We start from the raw sequence: 17,694 nt of genomic DNA, 5'->3' as shown, positions 1-17,694 counted from the left end.
ACCTGAACCATAAAGAACCGAGAGCTGTCCAACTTCTTCACCCTCTGAGCTCCAACTAGTGCTGGATGTTGATGCCTCGTCAAACACAAGATGGGTAAAATCCGTTTCCTGCCGGCGCCTCCTTCGGATCGCTCTTTCTCTCTCTGGTCATCGGCATTCACCAGCGCTGAAGATGGCTCAGTGGATAAAGACAACGACTCAAGGTGGTGGAACGTTGGATCGAACCCTGTCCTGCACAAAAGGTAGGACACAAAAGGGTGTGTGTGGGGTCAAACAATAACTAAAAACCAAAAAAGTGGGGTCAAACAAAAACTAAAAACCAAAAATCAAACCAAACAACTTCAAAAACTAAAAATCAAACCAAACCAAACAACTTCAAAAATCAAACCAAACCCGATTTCCGCGCATTTCCGTTGTGAATTTCCTCCAATTTCAACACAATGGACTTCGTGGGAACCAAGAACACAGAAGGTAAGTGGAGTTAATTATTTTTGTCTATGTGCATAATAATTTAATTATTAAAAATTAAACAAATCACTGTCCCGCCTCCAACTAGTGCAGAACGCGGCAGGTAGGCTTCTTACTGGTTTTAACAGACGCCATCACATCACCCCAGTCCTTGCTTTGCTGCACTGGCTGCCAGTCCAATTTAGAATTGATTTTAAGATTTTACTGATCACTTTTAAAGCTCTTATGGGTCTGGGCCCAACTTATATTTATGATTTATTAGTGTTATATGAGCCCCCACGCAGCCTGAGATCCTCGGGTCAAGGACTTCTGGTCGTTCCAAAGTCGAGGTTAAAATCTAAAGGTGACCAAGCATTCGCTATCAGGGCCCCTCGGCTTTGGAACGACCTGCCTGAAAATAAACGGCTTGCAGATTCGGTAACTTCTTTTAAAACACTTCTAAAACTTACTTATATAGACTGGTTTTTAATTGATGGAGTCCTCTGTTTTAATTACTTTTCATTTATTTTTTTTTATTTTTTTTTTTAACATTGTTTTATTATTTTATGGTGTTTGCTGGGTACCTTATATCATCAATGTACCTTGACACCACTGTTGCTGGTAAAAATCTGTTTTGCACTGATTTGCTTATTATGTATTTTCTGTTTGTATGGTTCCTGTTTATTTTATTTTTTTGTCTGTAAAAGCACTTTGTGAATTTTATTTCTAGAAAAGTGCTATAGAAATAAAGCATATTATTAACCAGCTACCCCATCATAGATAGATTGATATATACTTTATTTATTGTGAAGGAAATTCTGTAAAGAAGAACCGATGGCTGTTCCCATACCGGGAGTTGAACCCGGGCCACCTGGGTGAGAACCAGGAATCCTAACCGCTAGACCATATGGGACCACATGGGCTTATCTGAAACAGGTGGTTGTTGTCAATAAGTTGTCCTCAATTGATATTTCCTGGTAAAGTCAAGGATCAATAAAGAATCGCCTCCATGGGCTTTAGCAGATCTGTGAATTTAAAATAATCACTCGTCAGCAAACACCTGAGAGTCACGACTCAGAAAGATGAGCCAAAACACAGGCCCAGTCAAGGTGAGGGGATTGAACCCAGAACCACCTGAACCATAAAGAACCGAGAGCTGTCCAACTTCTTCACCCTCTGAGCTCCAACTAGCGCTGGACGTTGATGCCTCGTCAAACACAAGATGGGTAAAATCCGTTTCCTGCCGGCGCCTCCTTCGGATCGCTCTTTCTCTCTCTGGTCATCGGCATTCACCAGCGCTGAAGATGGCTCAGTGGATAAAGACAACGACTCAAGGTGATGGGACGTTGGATCGAATCCTGTTCTGCGCAAAAGGTAGGACACAAAAGGGTGTGTGTGGGGTCAAACAATAACTAAAAAACAAAAAAGCGGGGTCAAACAAAAACTAAAAACCAAAAATCAAACCAAACAACTTCAAAAACTAAAAATCAAACCAAACCAAACAACTTCAAAAATCAAACCAAACACGATTTCCGCGCATTTCCGTTGTGAATTTCCTCCAATTTCAACACAATGGACTTCGTGGGAACCAAGAACACAGAAGGTAAGTGGAGTTAATTATTTTTGTCTATGTGCATAATAATTTAATTATTAAAAATTAAACAAATCACTGTCCCGCCTCCAACTAGTGCAGAACGCGGCAGGTAGGCTTCTTACTGGTTTTAACAGACGCCATCACATCACCCCAGTCCTTGCTTTGCTGCACTGGCTGCCAGTCCAATTTAGAATTGATTTTAAGATTTTACTGATCACTTTTAAAGCTCTTATGGGTCTGGGCCCAACTTATATTTATGATTTATTAGTGTTATATGAGCCCCCACGCAGCCTGAGATCCTCGGGTCAAGGATTTCTGGTCGTTCCAAAGTCGAGGTTAAAATCTAAAGGTGACCAAGCATTCGCTATCAGGGCCCCTCAGCTTTGGAACGACCTGCCTGAAAATAAACGGCTTGCAGATTTGGTAACTTCTTTTAAAACACTTCTAAAAACTTACTTATATAGACTGGTTTTTAATTGATGGAGTCCTCTGTTTTAATTACTTTTCATTTTATTTTTTTTAAAAAAAAATTTAACATTGTTTTATTATTTTATGGTGTTTGCTGGGTACCTTATCTCATCAATGTACCTTGACACCACTGTTGCTGTTAAAAATCTGTTTTGCACTGATTTGCTTATTATGTATTTTCTGTTTGTATGGTTCTTGTTTATTTTATTTTTTTGTCTGTAAAAGCACTTTGTGAATTTTATTTCTAGAAAAGTGCTATAGAAATAAAGCATATTATTAACCAGCTACCAGCAACCCCATCATAGATAGATTGATATATACTTTATTTATTGTGAAGGAAATTCTGTAAAGAAGAACCGATGGCTGTTCCCATACCGGGAGTTGAACCCGGGCCACCTGGGTGAGAACCAGGAATCCTAACCACTAGACCATATGGGACCACATGGGCTCATCTGAAACAGGTGGTTGTTGTCAATAAGTTGTCCTCAATTGATATTTCCTGGTAAAGTCAAGGATCAATAAAGAATCGCCTCCATGGGCTTTAGCAGATCTGTGAATTTAAAATAATGACTCGTCAGCAAACACCTGAGAGTCACGACTCAGAAAGATGAGCCAAAACACAGGACCAGTCAAGGTGAGGGGATTGAACCCAGAACCACCTGAACCATAAAGAACTGAGAGCTGTCCAACTTCTTCACCCTCTGAGCTCCAACTAGCGCTGGATGTTGATGCCTCGTCAAACACAAGATGGGTAAAATCCGTTTCCTGCCGGCGCCTCCTTCGGATCGCTCTTTCTCTCTCTGGTCATCGGCATTCACCAGCGCTGAAGATGGCTCGGTGGATAAAGACAACGACTCAAGGTGATGGGACGTTGGATCGAATCTTGTTCTGCACAAACGGTAGGACGCAAAAGGGTGTGTGTGGGGTCAAACAATAACTAAAAACCAAAAAAGTGGGGTCAAACAAAAACTAAAAACCAAAAATCAAACCAAACAACTTCAAAAACTAAAAATCAAACCAAACCAAACAACTTCAAAAATCAAACCAAACACGATTTCCGCGCATTTCCGTTGTGAATTTCCTCCAATTTCAACACAATGGACTTCGTGGGAACCAAGAACACAGAAGGTAAGTGGAGTTAATTATTTTTGTCTATGTGCATAATAATTTAATTATTAAAAATTAAACAAATCACTGTCCCGCCTCCAACTAGTGCAGAACGCGGCAGGTAGGCTTCTTACTGGTTTTAACAGACGCCATCACATCACCCCAGTCCTTGCTTTGCTGCACTGGCTGCCAGTCCAATTTAGAATTGATTTTAAGATTTTACTGATCACTTTTAAAGCTCTTATGGGTCTGGGCCCAACTTATATTTATGATTTATTAGTGTTATATGAGCCCCCACGCAGCCTGAGATCCTCGGGTCGAGGATTTCTGGTCGTTCCAAAGTCGAGGTTAAAATCTAAAGGTGACCAAGCATTCGCTATCAGGGCCCCTCGGCTTTGGAACGACCTGCCTGAAAATAAACGGCTTGCAGATTCGGTAACTTCTTTTAAAACACTTCTAAAAACTTACTTATATAGACTGGTTTTTAATTGATGGAGTCCTCTGTTTTAATTACTTTTCATTTTATTTATTTATTTATTTTTTTTAACATTGTTTTATTATTTTATGGTGTTTGCTGGGTACCTTATCTCATCAATGTACCTTGACACCACTGTTGCTGTTAAAAATCTGTTTTGCACTGATTTGCTTATTATGTATTTTCTGTTTGTATGGTTCTTGTTTATTTTATTTTTTTGTCTGTAAAAGCACTTTGTGAATTTTATTTCTAGAAAAGTGCTATAGAAATAAAGCATATTATTAACCAGCTACCAGCAACCCCATCATAGATAGATTGATATATACTTTATTTATTGTGAAGGAAATTCTGTAAAAAAGAGCCGATGGCTGTTCCCATACCGGGAGTTGAACCCGGGCCACCTGGGTGAGAACCAGGAATCCTAGCCGCTAGACCATATGGGACCACATGGGCTCATCTGAAACAGGTGGTTGTTGTCAATAAGTTGTCCTCAATTGATATTTCCTGGTAAAGTCAAGGATCAATAAAGAATCGCCTCCATGGGCTTTAGCAGATCTGTGAATTTAAAATAATCACTCGTCAGCAAACACCTGAGAGTCACGACTCAGAAAGATGAGCCAAAACACAGGCCCAGTCAAGGTGAGGGGATTGAACCCAGAACCACCTGAACCATAAAGAACCGAGAGCTGTCCAACTTCTTCACCCTCTGAGCTCCAACTAGTGCTGGACGTTGATGCCTCGTCAAACACAAGATGGGTAAAATCCGTTTCCTGCCGGCGCCTCCTTCGGATCGCTCTTTCTCTCTCTGGTCATCGGCATTCACCAGCGCTGAAGATGGCTCAGTGGATAAAGACAACGACTCAAGGTGATGGGACGTTGGATCGAATCCTGTTCTGCACAAAAGGTAGGACACAAAAGGGTGTGTGTGGGGTCAAACAATAACTAAAAAACAAAAAATTGGGGTCAAACAAAAACTAAAAACCAAAAATCAAACCAAACAACTTCAAAAACTAAAAATCAAACCAAACCAAACAACTTCAAAAATCAAACCAAACACGATTTCCGCGCATTTCCGTTGTGAATTTCCTCCAATTTCAACACAATGGACTTCGTGGGAACCGAGAACACAGAAGGTAAGTGGAGTTAATTATTTTTGTCTATGTGCATAATAATTTAATTATTAAAAATTAAACAAATCACTGTCCCGCCTCCAACTAGTGCAGAACGCGGCAGGTAGGCTTCTTACTGGTTTTAACAGACGCCATCACATCACCCCAGTCCTTGCTTCGCTGCACTGGCTGCCAGTCCAATTTAGAATTGATTTTAAGATTTTACTGATCACTTTTAAAGCTCTTATGGGTCTGGGCCCAACTTATATTTATGATTTATTAGTGTTATATGAGCCCCCACGCAGCCTGAGATCCTCGGGTCGAGGATTTCTGGTCGTTCCAAAGTCGAGGTTAAAATCTAAAGGTGACCAAGCATTCGCTATCAGGGCCCCTCGGCTTTGGAACAACCTGCCTGAAAATAAACGGCTTGCAGATTCGGTAACTTCTTTTAAAACACTTCTAAAACTTACTTATATAGACTGGTTTTTAATTGATGGAGTCCTCTGTTTTAATTACTTTTCATTTATTTTATTTATTTATTTATTTTTTAACATTGTTTTATTATTTTATGGTGTTTGCTGGGTACCTCATCTCATCAATGTCCCTTGACACCACTGTTGCTGGTAAAAATCTGTTTTGCACTGATTTGCTTATTATGTATTTTCTGTTTGTATGGTTCCTGTTTATTTTATTTTTTTGTCTGTAAAAGCACTTTGTGAATTTTATTTCTAAAAAAGTGCTATAGAAATAGAGCATACTATTAACCAGCTACCTCATCATGAATAGATTGATATATACTTTATTTATCATGAAGGAAATTCTGTAAGAACGAACCGATAGCCGTTCCCATACCGGGAGTCAAACCCAGGCCACCTGGGCGAGAACCGGGAATCTTAACCGCTAGACCACATGGGACCACATGGGCTCATCTGAAACAGGTGGTTGTTGTCAATAAGATGTCCTTGATTGATATTTCCTGGTAAGGGCAAGGACTCCATGGACTTTAGCAGATGTAATATTCTGCTTTTTTATTTATTCTATCTGAACTGGTCCTGGTTGTACTTTATCACGGTCTTTATTCTCTAGTCCTCAGTGAGTCAAAGCTAATCTGTCCTGCAGGAATTTTCTGTTTTTCTTTTCATTTGGAAAACTGTCAGCGCGCCTGAAACCATCAGTCCACTGAATGGCTGAACCTCATCATGTGACTCTTGGACCAGGAAAACCTGCCCCGAGAATCTAATCCCATTGTGAGGGATCAGTTAGAGAGTATCAATTACCTTGGAGCGCATGAGTTCTTCAGATTATTTGTGGCTTGTTACAGTAACAATACTGGGGTCACGCAAACTGCCCCCCCCCAACCCACAGCAAAACCTATAGGATGGACAAGCTGTGGGTGCGCCCCGCCTCTCGTCCGTAGACTGCTGGGATAGGCTCTAGCACAACCCATGACCCGCTAATGAATGAATGAAAACGAAATGGCTGTACTTCCCCTAAGATGGTCTCTGTGACTGCATCTAAATTTTCTTACTGGTGAAAACCCCTAGGTATATATTTATAGCTGATTTAATCCCCTTACCAGATTGTAGTTGCACAATTCATCACACGATGACCAAAGTCACCAAGAACACAAGGCTCCTCCTGGAAAGCACCAGAATCCTGTGTGAAGTTCATGAAACAGCTGCCTGGGTAAAATAGTTAATAAAAGGAAAAAAACATCATGCCTGGTGTGAAGCAATATAAATGAGGGCTCCACATTCTGCTTTAATTTACTATTTTTCTACTTTTTTTAGCTGTTACTGCTGCAGGTCTGAAATGGACATCTCAATATTTATTTTGAAACCACCACCTCTGCTGAAATCCTTTCCCTTCAAATCGAATTTGTTTTTTTGATTCTATTTCCGTTTGTCCTTGAGTCGCATTATGCAGGATGCTTGGGAAAAGTTTATTTTCATGTTGACTTCATCTCTTCTGTTAAAAAACATATTCTGAGGAGCTAAACTGTTCAGAGTGTTCTCTGCCAACATAACACACACACACACGCACACACACAATCCTAATATACTCTAAATTTCCTTTGTGATTCCACGTCCACGTCCTGCAACAATGCAGCTGTTATAAACTGTCAATAGTAGTTTCACCACTTCTCTGCTCAGTGATCAGTCATTAATTAGATGATGAGTGTCCGTAGTTCCTCAACATTCTGTTCGTTGCACAGGAATCTGCCAACAGAATTTATGTCACCTTATGAAAGGTGTCCATACACCATTACCCATCCTGACCTGCACCGACTGTCTCCATCATTGATTAAGACAGACGATCACTTCTTGCTCCTGTAGCTGTTGCAAAGATTAGAATCTAAGCTCTAGATTTCCCTCTGCAGTCCGACTAACACACACACACACACACACACACACAAACTGTCCCTTGCCAGTCATTCTGTCTTCACCATCCAGATTATGATTCTTGAGGAGATTCTATCATCTGCTGCAGTGATGCAGACTCTGGAATGTGATGCCGTGTTCTATGTGGTGGAGATTAGCCACGTAATGGATGTGCAACCGATCATACATGGTTAATTAAACACACGTTCACACCACAGTAATTTAGGTTTTTTTTAGCTCAGGAGCAATTCAACCCATTTCAATTCATGCTCTCCCGCATTATATTTATTTATGCGGGCATTATTGTCATGCTATTCATCATGTTTTTATTTATTTATTTGTTTTACATGAGTTCCTTCTGCAATCATGGTCAAAGCTATTTCCCCCCCCCAATCTTTGCTTCTCTATGGCAACCACTGTTTACTTGAATCCATATTTGTTTATGGTGTGTTTGTCAAAAGAAAATAAGGGGACTTGAAGGAAACTGTGCGCTCGTGAGTAGCTAAAGAGTTGTGAAATGAATCAATTAGGCTGTAACCACATAGACAAATGTTTAAATGTTTTCAGGGTTTATTTTTTAGAAAACTGCTCACTGTGCCTGAAGGCCTTTATTTTTCAATTTCAAGATTGCATAGTGGCTATTGTGGATTTTAAATTACAGCAGTTGCAGGATAGTGCGAGGTTTTTTTTTTTTCCTTTTTTGAGCAGCACAGACTCAAACTTTTAATGCACTATTCATTAATGTGCTTCTTCAGCAGATAGTGCAGTGGAGATAACCTCAGTCACTCACAGCTATGCCTCCTCCTTTTGGGAGGGAACCGACAAAGACAAGAAAGCAATTATATCTCTACCACCACACTCCTTTTCAGGTACTCTCTCTCTCTCTCTCTCTCTCCTCCACTCCATTTCTTCTTACAGGCTGATGACAAATGGAGGAAGAAAGTAGAGCTGCAGGTGGTGATGGTGTTTTGGTGTGCGGGGAGGGAGACCATGCTTCATTTCAGCTCATGCTGTGATGCGAGATCAACACTGACCGCAAGCAGCGACAGGTTTAAAGCTTGAAGCTGCCACTCTTCGCTGCTAAACTCAGACGTGAAGGTCACATTTCAGACGGATCAGCCGCACTCTGCTTTCTCAGTAGACCTTCTTTCCCTATAACTAACCTCGTCTCTCTGATAATCAGAAAATGTCTCTTTCATGCAAATTAGACTAGTTAAATAATAATATAAATGATCTTGGTTTCATCCATCCATCCATTTTTTTGGACTGCTTTATCGGTAATTGTGCTTACAACTGCACCAACGTGGTGCCCAACTTGGATTCCGTCATGCTTAAGAACACACACACACACACACACACACAGCGACCCCAGACTTTCCATCAAAATACTCAAGACTCGATTTAGACAGCAAATTAAATATTTGGGTGCATCAACATTAAAGAGATTTACAACAAGCTGCAAAATGCTGTTCCATCCTTTGTTATCATTATGCATATGATGCACTCGGCCACAGATGAATCTACATCACCATGGTGAGTTCACGTGCTGCCGCTATGCAGTGTTTTAAGGAGTGCATACAGAAGATGACAAAACACACATTTCAAAAATCAGACGCGCGCCTTGGCTCTGTTCACCAACCCTGCAACTGAAGCTGTTGTGAAAGTAGAAAACATGTACCCCTACCAAGGCCAGTGGACCTCACCGAAATGATCCGCAGCCACTGGCCTACATGTCTGCATATATTCCAAAAAAGCATTGCAATTAAGGCAAAATAAAGCATGAATGTCTCAGTAATTATTTATGACCTACGTCCTACAGCAAGTGTGTGGCAGTGTCTGTGCTGACCATGCATGGGTCGAGATAATTGGTTTTAGAAAAATTTAATAAAATAAAATATATATAAATACATATAAAATCAGTATTGCAGTATCAATATTGGTTTCTCCTGACCTGAATGAAATGTCTGTGAATCTACATCTAAATGCAAATGTTCTAATCCACTCAGCACCACTTGCATTCAGGTTGAGGCAAATGTAATTCTCTGAGACCTGGACATATTAAACCCAAAACTGTCTGTGCAACTGAAGTTCGAGTTAATTGACTATTTGACCACATATTCGTGTCAAAATGTCAGCTCTTTGTGACTGAATAGATTAGCAGTTCTTGTAAGAGGAAATAAGATATTCTAATATCTATATTAGTGCTATGTAGTGGAAATAATGTCTTCAAATAATGCTAAGTCATGAATAGTATCAGATAGGTTTCTAAAATCTCATTAACATCGCTGTGGTTTCTGTTTCCTTACTGTCTGGAATGAGTAGCTACGGCTTGTCGTCGCTTCTCTATGGCAGCTCATTCAATCTTCAAATATTGGTGTCGTTTATCTCATGAGAAAGAGGTGGGATATGACATCATACCTAAAATGAATTTGTATTGCATTACCTATCTGGCAGCCATTCAAAGAGGTTAGGCGACACAAGAAGCCTTCGTCAATTACCAAGTGTCAATTCAGACAGAAATGATCTTGGATTCCTTTCCTCCACCTTACGTGACAATATATTGATGGACTGATCTGTCTCAGTTAAGAGGAAGCACTAAAAGATGACGATAAATGACATAAACCTGAATATTACCCGATGTTTTAATTAAACTGGACAAGGGTCCAAAATCCAATCATCTCTCCCAAAAGCACTGTGGGTGTAATGACGTTGAGCAATTGTTGTACTTATCCCCATAAAACATTTTAATCAGTCTTAGAGGCTAATGATTGTTGTTTTAAGAGACAACTGAACAGATTCACAGCGACCCATGCAGGTTATCCATCTGACACCTGCAAATGCAAAATGATGCTTCCAGCACTCAAAGACGATAGCAAGTAGGGATTCTTTTTAAACATGTTCAACAATTTTGTGGAGTTATTTGCCTCAAAATATATAGAATCAATGTGTGTAGCCTTTAAAACCCTCTGAGAAGAACAGGGATCAACTCGAAAATCAACTTGTGTGGACGCGACATGTGGTGATGGATGTATAAGCCAATAAAAAAATTAAAAATAAAGACAAACACTATATATCTTGGTTCTCAGACAGATAAACAAAGAAGACAGGTTTGAGTTCTTGATACAGAGTCCTTAACCACGCTTAATGAAGAAGGCAGTTTATTTATTCCACACACAGAAGACATTCATACACATTCACCTATTACATAGGTTGCCTGAGACATGTTAGCCTTCTGCATCTTAGTATGTTATCATGTGCAGAGTCGAGATGCATTCACTGCCTCTTTTCTCAGGAGAATAAGTTCTCAACATTCAAACGTCAGCTGAAATGAAGGATTGGCTACGAACATAGAACATACTCAAGTGAATTAAACATTCTGCAGTTGTCTGCTTCAAAAGTACACATTGAGTAAATCTGCCATTTTCATCTTGGCTTGTACATAAATATGCAGATCATTTACAGTATTGGTGAATGTTTTTTGGAAGCTTCTCAAACATGACAAGATGCTTAACTGCGCTGCTTTTGTTCACAGTTCATTGCATGCCAAACACCTTCTGTTACACAGCAACACTGTAAAAAACAAACCCTTTATCCGACAGCTGTTATCAGGAACATAAAGAAGATACAAGATGCCATTCGCTTCCATGTAACAGGAGCCAAATGTTTTCCATATCTGCCGTGACAGTACAGCAATGTTCTGCTACTTTTAGCTCAAAGACAGGCGGATGGAAGACTGGCTTTCTTTATGAAAGGATTTTGGAAAACTGGAGCAATGACTAAATGACTTTAGAGCACGATTGCCTCTTCCCTCTTTGGCTCTTGAATTCGCACCTTCTTTCTCATCTCTCTTTCCCTCTATCATCTTTTATTCTGTCTGTTTTTCTGATTGATACACCCATTTCACAAAGATTTTATGCCTGAGGAATCCCAAATCGGTCTCCGCTCATGACAAACAGATCAATTTTTATAGACTTTGAAAGTTGCTGGTCTTGAAAAATTGTTTGACTATCTTCAAGACACGAGAGAGTTTGGTGTCTTTCTCTTGCTTAGTTCTCTATGTTTCCTCTCAATCTTATATTTCTTTTACTTTTTTGTCTAAACCCTTTGTTAAGTTGCTAAAATACATACATCACCATATATTTAAAACATTTCACTCTTAACTGAATTTGCAAAGGAGAGTGACAAGACGGGTCAGACAGGCCACAATGCTGCATTCTGTGGTCTGGACTCTTGTAGATCAAATCTGGGACACTATGGCTACAACTGCTGCAGAAAATGAGAGATGCACCTGCCTTTGGCTCTCTGCAGCCACATTTATCCTGCTAAAATGCAGGTAAACACTCGCAGAGTCAAACACACAAACACACTCATAATTCACACAATGTAATTAAAATTGTGTCTACCTGCAGTGATGTTCGTCTGAGCAGATTTTCACAGTGAGCGGAGCAGCCGGGTCTCTGGAAACACTTAAATCACGCCAGGTGGAAAGGTGAGCGAGGCATTTACATCTCATTCACAGAGTGCACAGCGAGATGAAGCTGCCTGACAGGCGTGTGTGTTTGTTGGTGTCTTCCTTCTCTATCCTGTTTCTCCTCTGTGTGAATGAACCTTCACAAAAACTCCTTGGGGTCTACACATACACACAAACACACACACACACACACATTATGGCAATCCGTTCAGGAAATTATTATATATATATATGAGATTTGAGAATATTGACTGAATTCTGATATATATTGAATGAGCATCACAAAAACTTAATGGTCTCTACATACATATATGTAGTTATGTAATAACCATATATACCGGTATATATAAAACCAATGTATTATTATTATTATTATTATTATATATAATAATTTCCTAAACGGCTTGCCATAATACACTCTCTTGCTTGCTCGTCTTATTAGAAAATATGCTCGGACTTTGCTTTACACACAGTCACACAGCACACAAAAACAAAACACGTGAGCCCAGACCACGCCCACTCCCCAAACGGGGAGTGGTTAACCTCAAATAACTCTAAGTTTAAGGCACACAAACACAAATGGACCATGACCAGGAGGCTGAAACATGCAGACTGCATCCAATAATATAGGCAATTAGGTAAGAATCTTCCAAGATGTATTTTGACTTCAGAGGCTTATAGAAAATTGTAATAAGATTATAACATTGACTCTTCAAGAAGACATTTTTTGTCATTTAATTTCATTATTATATGCATTGCATTTCTGAAAAAGTTCCTCTCACAGCCGGCCTGCTAGAATAAGATTGCTTTTTAACTTTAGTGATCTAAAAAAACATTTGCTAACAGTTTCCTCCTGCTGCAGTGGTACAAATATTCTCTGCAACTTCAAACTGCATACGTTTTGTGAATAAAATAGTACCTGCCCTGAAGAAGAAGCCCTGCAGATATGAATAAATTACATGACATAAATACTTAAAATCCCTGTTAACCCACTAATAGACAGCAATTCATACTTTAGCATTATTTTTATTTTATGCTTCAGAATTTGGTGAAATTGAATGATGTCAGCTGGGTAGCAAAATGAAAGAGCGGCAGAGAGTTTTACCGAGTAGAAGAGCAGCTGTAAAATCCCAGGGAGGCCATCTGCAGCTATCCAGGTTCTAATCAGACCACGTAATGATGCGCTACCCAGTTCGTCCAGTCTCAGACGGGGTGGAAGACAGGTGAGTGTGACTAATCAGGAAGCATTTCACTGTGTAATTGTTCTCAGCTGGACAGGATGAAGCGTAATTCACCTCAATAATTTCTGAAGTATGTCCTTGTTAACATGCAGAGATGAAAACCTCCTTCCAGAGTTTTTGGTTGCGGAGCAACGACTTTGTTTGAGACATTGCTCTGAAAGCGATGTTTCAAATGTATGACAATATTTTTCCATCAAGCAAGAATCTCGTCAGCTGCTTCAGAAGACACAAAGACCGTCCGTCAAGGACGGTGGCCCTGAAAAACTATCAACAAATCTTATCTCTACAGCACCGTTCTTCTGACTTTGTAATGAGATGCTTTCAGAATCAACCGGGAGTTATTTTCATTCCGATCACATCTCCAAGGACAGCAGCCGACATATCAACACCATTTGATTTAAAGAGTATTCCTCAGTTTATCCATGAGCAGACAAGCGCCGAGACGACGGCCAATGCTCAGGCGTATCTCATTACAGAGCCAACATCAATAGTGCATATTAGGAGGCATTTTTTCTTATCGATTCTGCGCTGCTTTGGGGAGCAGTGTTCAGAAGTCGGTTTTGTTCAAGTCCAAGAGAAGTCTCAAGACTTTGAAGGTCAAAGTTGAGACTCTCTTTGTTGTGGGTGTGTTGGTGCTTTGTGTGGACCTGGGATCTCTCTTCCTGAAGGCCACACATTTGCCAGGAATACTGGAATGTGATGCAGTGAGTCTGGATTGTCCTTTGTTATGGATAAAGCAGAAACTTGCGCCGCCTATTTCCACATGTTATGATGGTTATGATAAGAAGGGTGTGGGTGAGCATCCATTAGTCTGCTGCCGAACGTGAAGGGCATGCCACACCATGCTTGGATCGTGGGTTTGATTTGCAGGTTGCTTTGCAATTTATTTATTTTGCCACACAAGTAGTATTTCAGTATTAATAATCTGAATATTCAATGCTCACACTGAGCCACCTAATTGTTCATACATTGATATCATTATTGTCCAGACTACTCTCCAATGATTTTTCTGCCCCATGTTGGTGCATAACAAGCCTTCCATTATCTGCTGAAACTCAAGAGCTCAAACCATAAACAACAATTTCAAAAAAAATCAATACAGTAATTTCATACAGGAATATACAAGGAGCTACAAATGGGGTTACACAGAGGGTGTGTGGGCAGATATGTCACATATTATCCCCAGGATGCATGGGATGAAAGCAGAGTGGACACTTTTATGTGGGTCTGATATTGGCGAGGAAGCTGGTGATGGAGGTTCAAGGACGACTGTGACACCCCAGGAGGGTAGGGGCTGCAAAGGGCTGGGGTAGGTGTGGCATAGGGACAGAAATGAAACGAAGCACATACGCAGGAGAAATAATCAGGAAATGGGGCAAAGAGGCGATGGCTGCCTCAACAGTGGCTGGTCCTCAAACATTTACCTGTGCCAGGCTATGCTGAGGGGAGAAATGGCTGTTTGATTCCATTACACTTCTATTACAGCTGTAGTTAATGGCTGTGTCACAGTCTATTAGCTACATTCATCTTTGCCTCTGATATATAACAGGACATCAGCGATGAACAACGACAGATGACTGTGGCTCCCTGCTTCACCTTTACAACTCATGCCTTTTTTCCCATGGATGGGACAAGATGGAGGTGCACGTGCACACGCACACGCACACATACACACCGCATTTTATAATAAAATATCTTTATCATTTATCTTTCTGTCTCCTCGTCCCAACATTGTGACAGCCTGAATTCTGGTGTGATGAAAAGAACAGAGGAGGTTTAAATCTAAGTATGTCAGCAATAGCAGGCAATTATTTATACTGCGTGAATGTTTCTGACTCCATGAAGCACCCAAAGGTTTTCTTCTACATTTATACTCTGGTCCCATCATAGTATCAATATGATAACGCTCAACTCAAGGGCTAGTCTGATCCGGACGAGTCTGTTCCCACACAGAGCTGAAAGACAGCAGCGCTTTTCAAAGCCATTGTAAAACGTCCATCTGCAGTAAATCTGAGGGTAAGAATCTCAGCAATCTTCCAGCAGCTGTGTGCACGAATCCCCATTCTAATGAGACAAAGGCAGACATGGGCCGGATAAAGAGCTCCTTGCACGTTTAGTTAATTTCATAAAGGGGATTATACATGATGTCAGCAGTGCTTTCAAATGAGTTGCTCCGAGGTGGTTCATGCGCCTCTCCATGCTTACTCTCGCCATCCTGCACTAACCTATTTAGGGCAGCTTTTAGGCCTCTCCATCGCCCCTATATTCTTTCACAATTTATGAAGTCTGATCAATACGAAGTGGAGCATGTACCCGAGAAATGGTTCAGGGTGAAACCGCAAAAGGCAGCTTGTCTAAGAAAGGCCCTCCTTTGCTGCAAGAGATACCACTCTAAAAATGACTATAACCTAATACACAAGGTGAAGATCTCAATCCCCCCAGAGGCTAATGTGCTATTTTACCGTTCTTCTGTCCTGCCTTTGTCTACTTCCCCTCTTAAAAATGTATCATATGCTAATTATTTTCAAAAACAATGATCTAACTCACAGAATGGCAGTTTGTATGGAGCTTATTGCACAAGCATCTTGGCAAGCTCACCTTACAAAAATTATATTGTCACTTACCTATTAATGAAGGCAAGTTTGCAGGCACTCTTTGGTCCATTTTAATTTATATTAATTCTCTGTCAGCCCTCGTTATGGGCTTATTAAACTACATCCGGAAGTAAAACAAGGCTTTTGACCCCAGTAGGAGTTGGAATGAATCGCTCTCTATCATTTCGGGGCTGAGAGCATGAAAAAAACACCTTAATAAACAACCTGGTAGAGAGGAGTATGTGAGCAGAATTCAGAGGAGCCAGCAGAGTTTCCAGTTTTCAGTGTATTACAGCGTCTTTGGCTAAATATGCAGATTCAAAGCGTTATTGTTCCAGCTTATCCTAATTATGGTACTTTTTCAGGAGACATTTCACAGACAAACAGGTGTAAGTAATAAAATTAATTATGGCTGAAGTCTAGTTTGTCACACAGTCATGGCTTACTGGGACATCGTTAATGTTATTAGCTGCACCTGTGGACCTGCTTCCAATACAAGTCACAATGTCTGCAGTAAAAGGGGCTCATCAAAATAAACAGCCAGTTTAGCTTCCCTCTGGCTATTCACTGCAAGGATTACTGCAGAAGTTGAACCAGGTAGTGAATGCAAATTTAATATGTTTGATGCAAATTGAGATGACAAATAAAGTCCGTCTGTTTGTGTCTGATCCTGAACATTACCATCACCGAGGGAACATCTTTCATGAAAGTTTCTTTCAAGTCCATCAATTACATTTTGTGACATCCTTCTAACATACGACTGGCTGCAGCATTTAAATGTAAGCCAAGTTCCACCGATAGCGACGTTTCATAAAACATCCACTGCTGACAGAAACGACCTGTTTCAGTGTTTTAACCAGTTGAGAAACACAATTATGGTTCGTATATTTCATATTAGTCCATATTTCCAGGATTTAGACAACTGTCTGGGAATTTAAAAGCATATTTACCACAGTGACGCCCAATGCATCACGACATCACTTCCTGTGACACTGTTGGTTGAATGCCGTCAACCGTCAAAACACGGAAGCAGCTTGAAGCGAGTCACGCGAGTATGTCTGCGCTGTGGAAGTATTTTGAAGTAAAAAGTATTTTGTTTATTACTTGAATGTTCAAGCTACGACACAGAAGTTCTCTGTTTAAGATAAATGTTGAAATAAGATTAATAGAATAAAAATTAAGGGGCATCCTGAATCCATTTCTTCACTCTTCGATTTTTTTAAAATGTATTATAGAAGTATCGGATCGGGACTCGGTATCAGTTAAAAATCAAATGGCTTGGACTCGGGGTCATAAAAACATGATCTGGACATCCCTAATGCTGAGCAAACAAAGGTGTATAAAGACAGCAAAATGAGCGATTGTAGAATATCCTGCTCACCAATGCAGCAGAGAAGCTAATGAAAAATATCCATATCAGAAACTCTGCATTACAATGCTAATTCTGATGGAATTAATGGGCAGCAAACAATTAATGAGGCTGAAACAGCAGCATTCCAGTCAATTTACCCAAGCATTCCACCCTCAGTTTGAATCATGATTACATTTACATCATTCTAAAATAAAGCTCAAAGCTCTTCATCACCATTAACGAAGACTCACGGTATTCACTATGAATTTACCGGACACTAACCACAATCTCAGCGATAGAGTCTGTTCCTAACCAAGACAAACCTCGATATGCTCAATCCCCCAGTGTCCACACTCGTCTTTCTGGCAGCCATATTGGTTACCCCCCCCCCCCCCCCCCCCCTCCCATTTCAGGGATAGGGAGCAATTGTTAAATGATCCATTCATTCTCTATGGC

The 17,694-nt window shown here is 40.3% G+C and overlaps 3 non-coding genes across 3 annotated transcripts; all 3 read right to left on the bottom strand.

The window, feature by feature from the left end:
• Positions 1-1,288: 1,288 nt before the first annotated feature.
• trnae-cuc (transfer RNA glutamic acid (anticodon CUC)) lies at positions 1,289-1,360 on the bottom strand. Its single transcript has one exon. It is a non-coding gene; the product is annotated as a tRNA-Glu (tRNA).
• A 1,515-nt stretch (positions 1,361-2,875) lies between these two features.
• Positions 2,876-2,947, bottom strand: trnae-cuc (transfer RNA glutamic acid (anticodon CUC)). Its single transcript has one exon. It is a non-coding gene; the product is annotated as a tRNA-Glu (tRNA).
• A 1,515-nt stretch (positions 2,948-4,462) lies between these two features.
• On the bottom strand, positions 4,463-4,534 carry trnae-cuc (transfer RNA glutamic acid (anticodon CUC)). Its single transcript has one exon. It is a non-coding gene; the product is annotated as a tRNA-Glu (tRNA).
• Positions 4,535-17,694: the final 13,160 nt, after the last annotated feature.

This window comes from Brachionichthys hirsutus, chromosome 21 (assembly GCF_040956055.1).
Source record: "Brachionichthys hirsutus isolate HB-005 chromosome 21, CSIRO-AGI_Bhir_v1, whole genome shotgun sequence".
NCBI classification, from domain to species: domain Eukaryota; kingdom Metazoa; phylum Chordata; class Actinopteri; order Lophiiformes; family Brachionichthyidae; genus Brachionichthys; species Brachionichthys hirsutus.
This window is presented reverse-complemented; position numbering and strand designations above follow the sequence as displayed.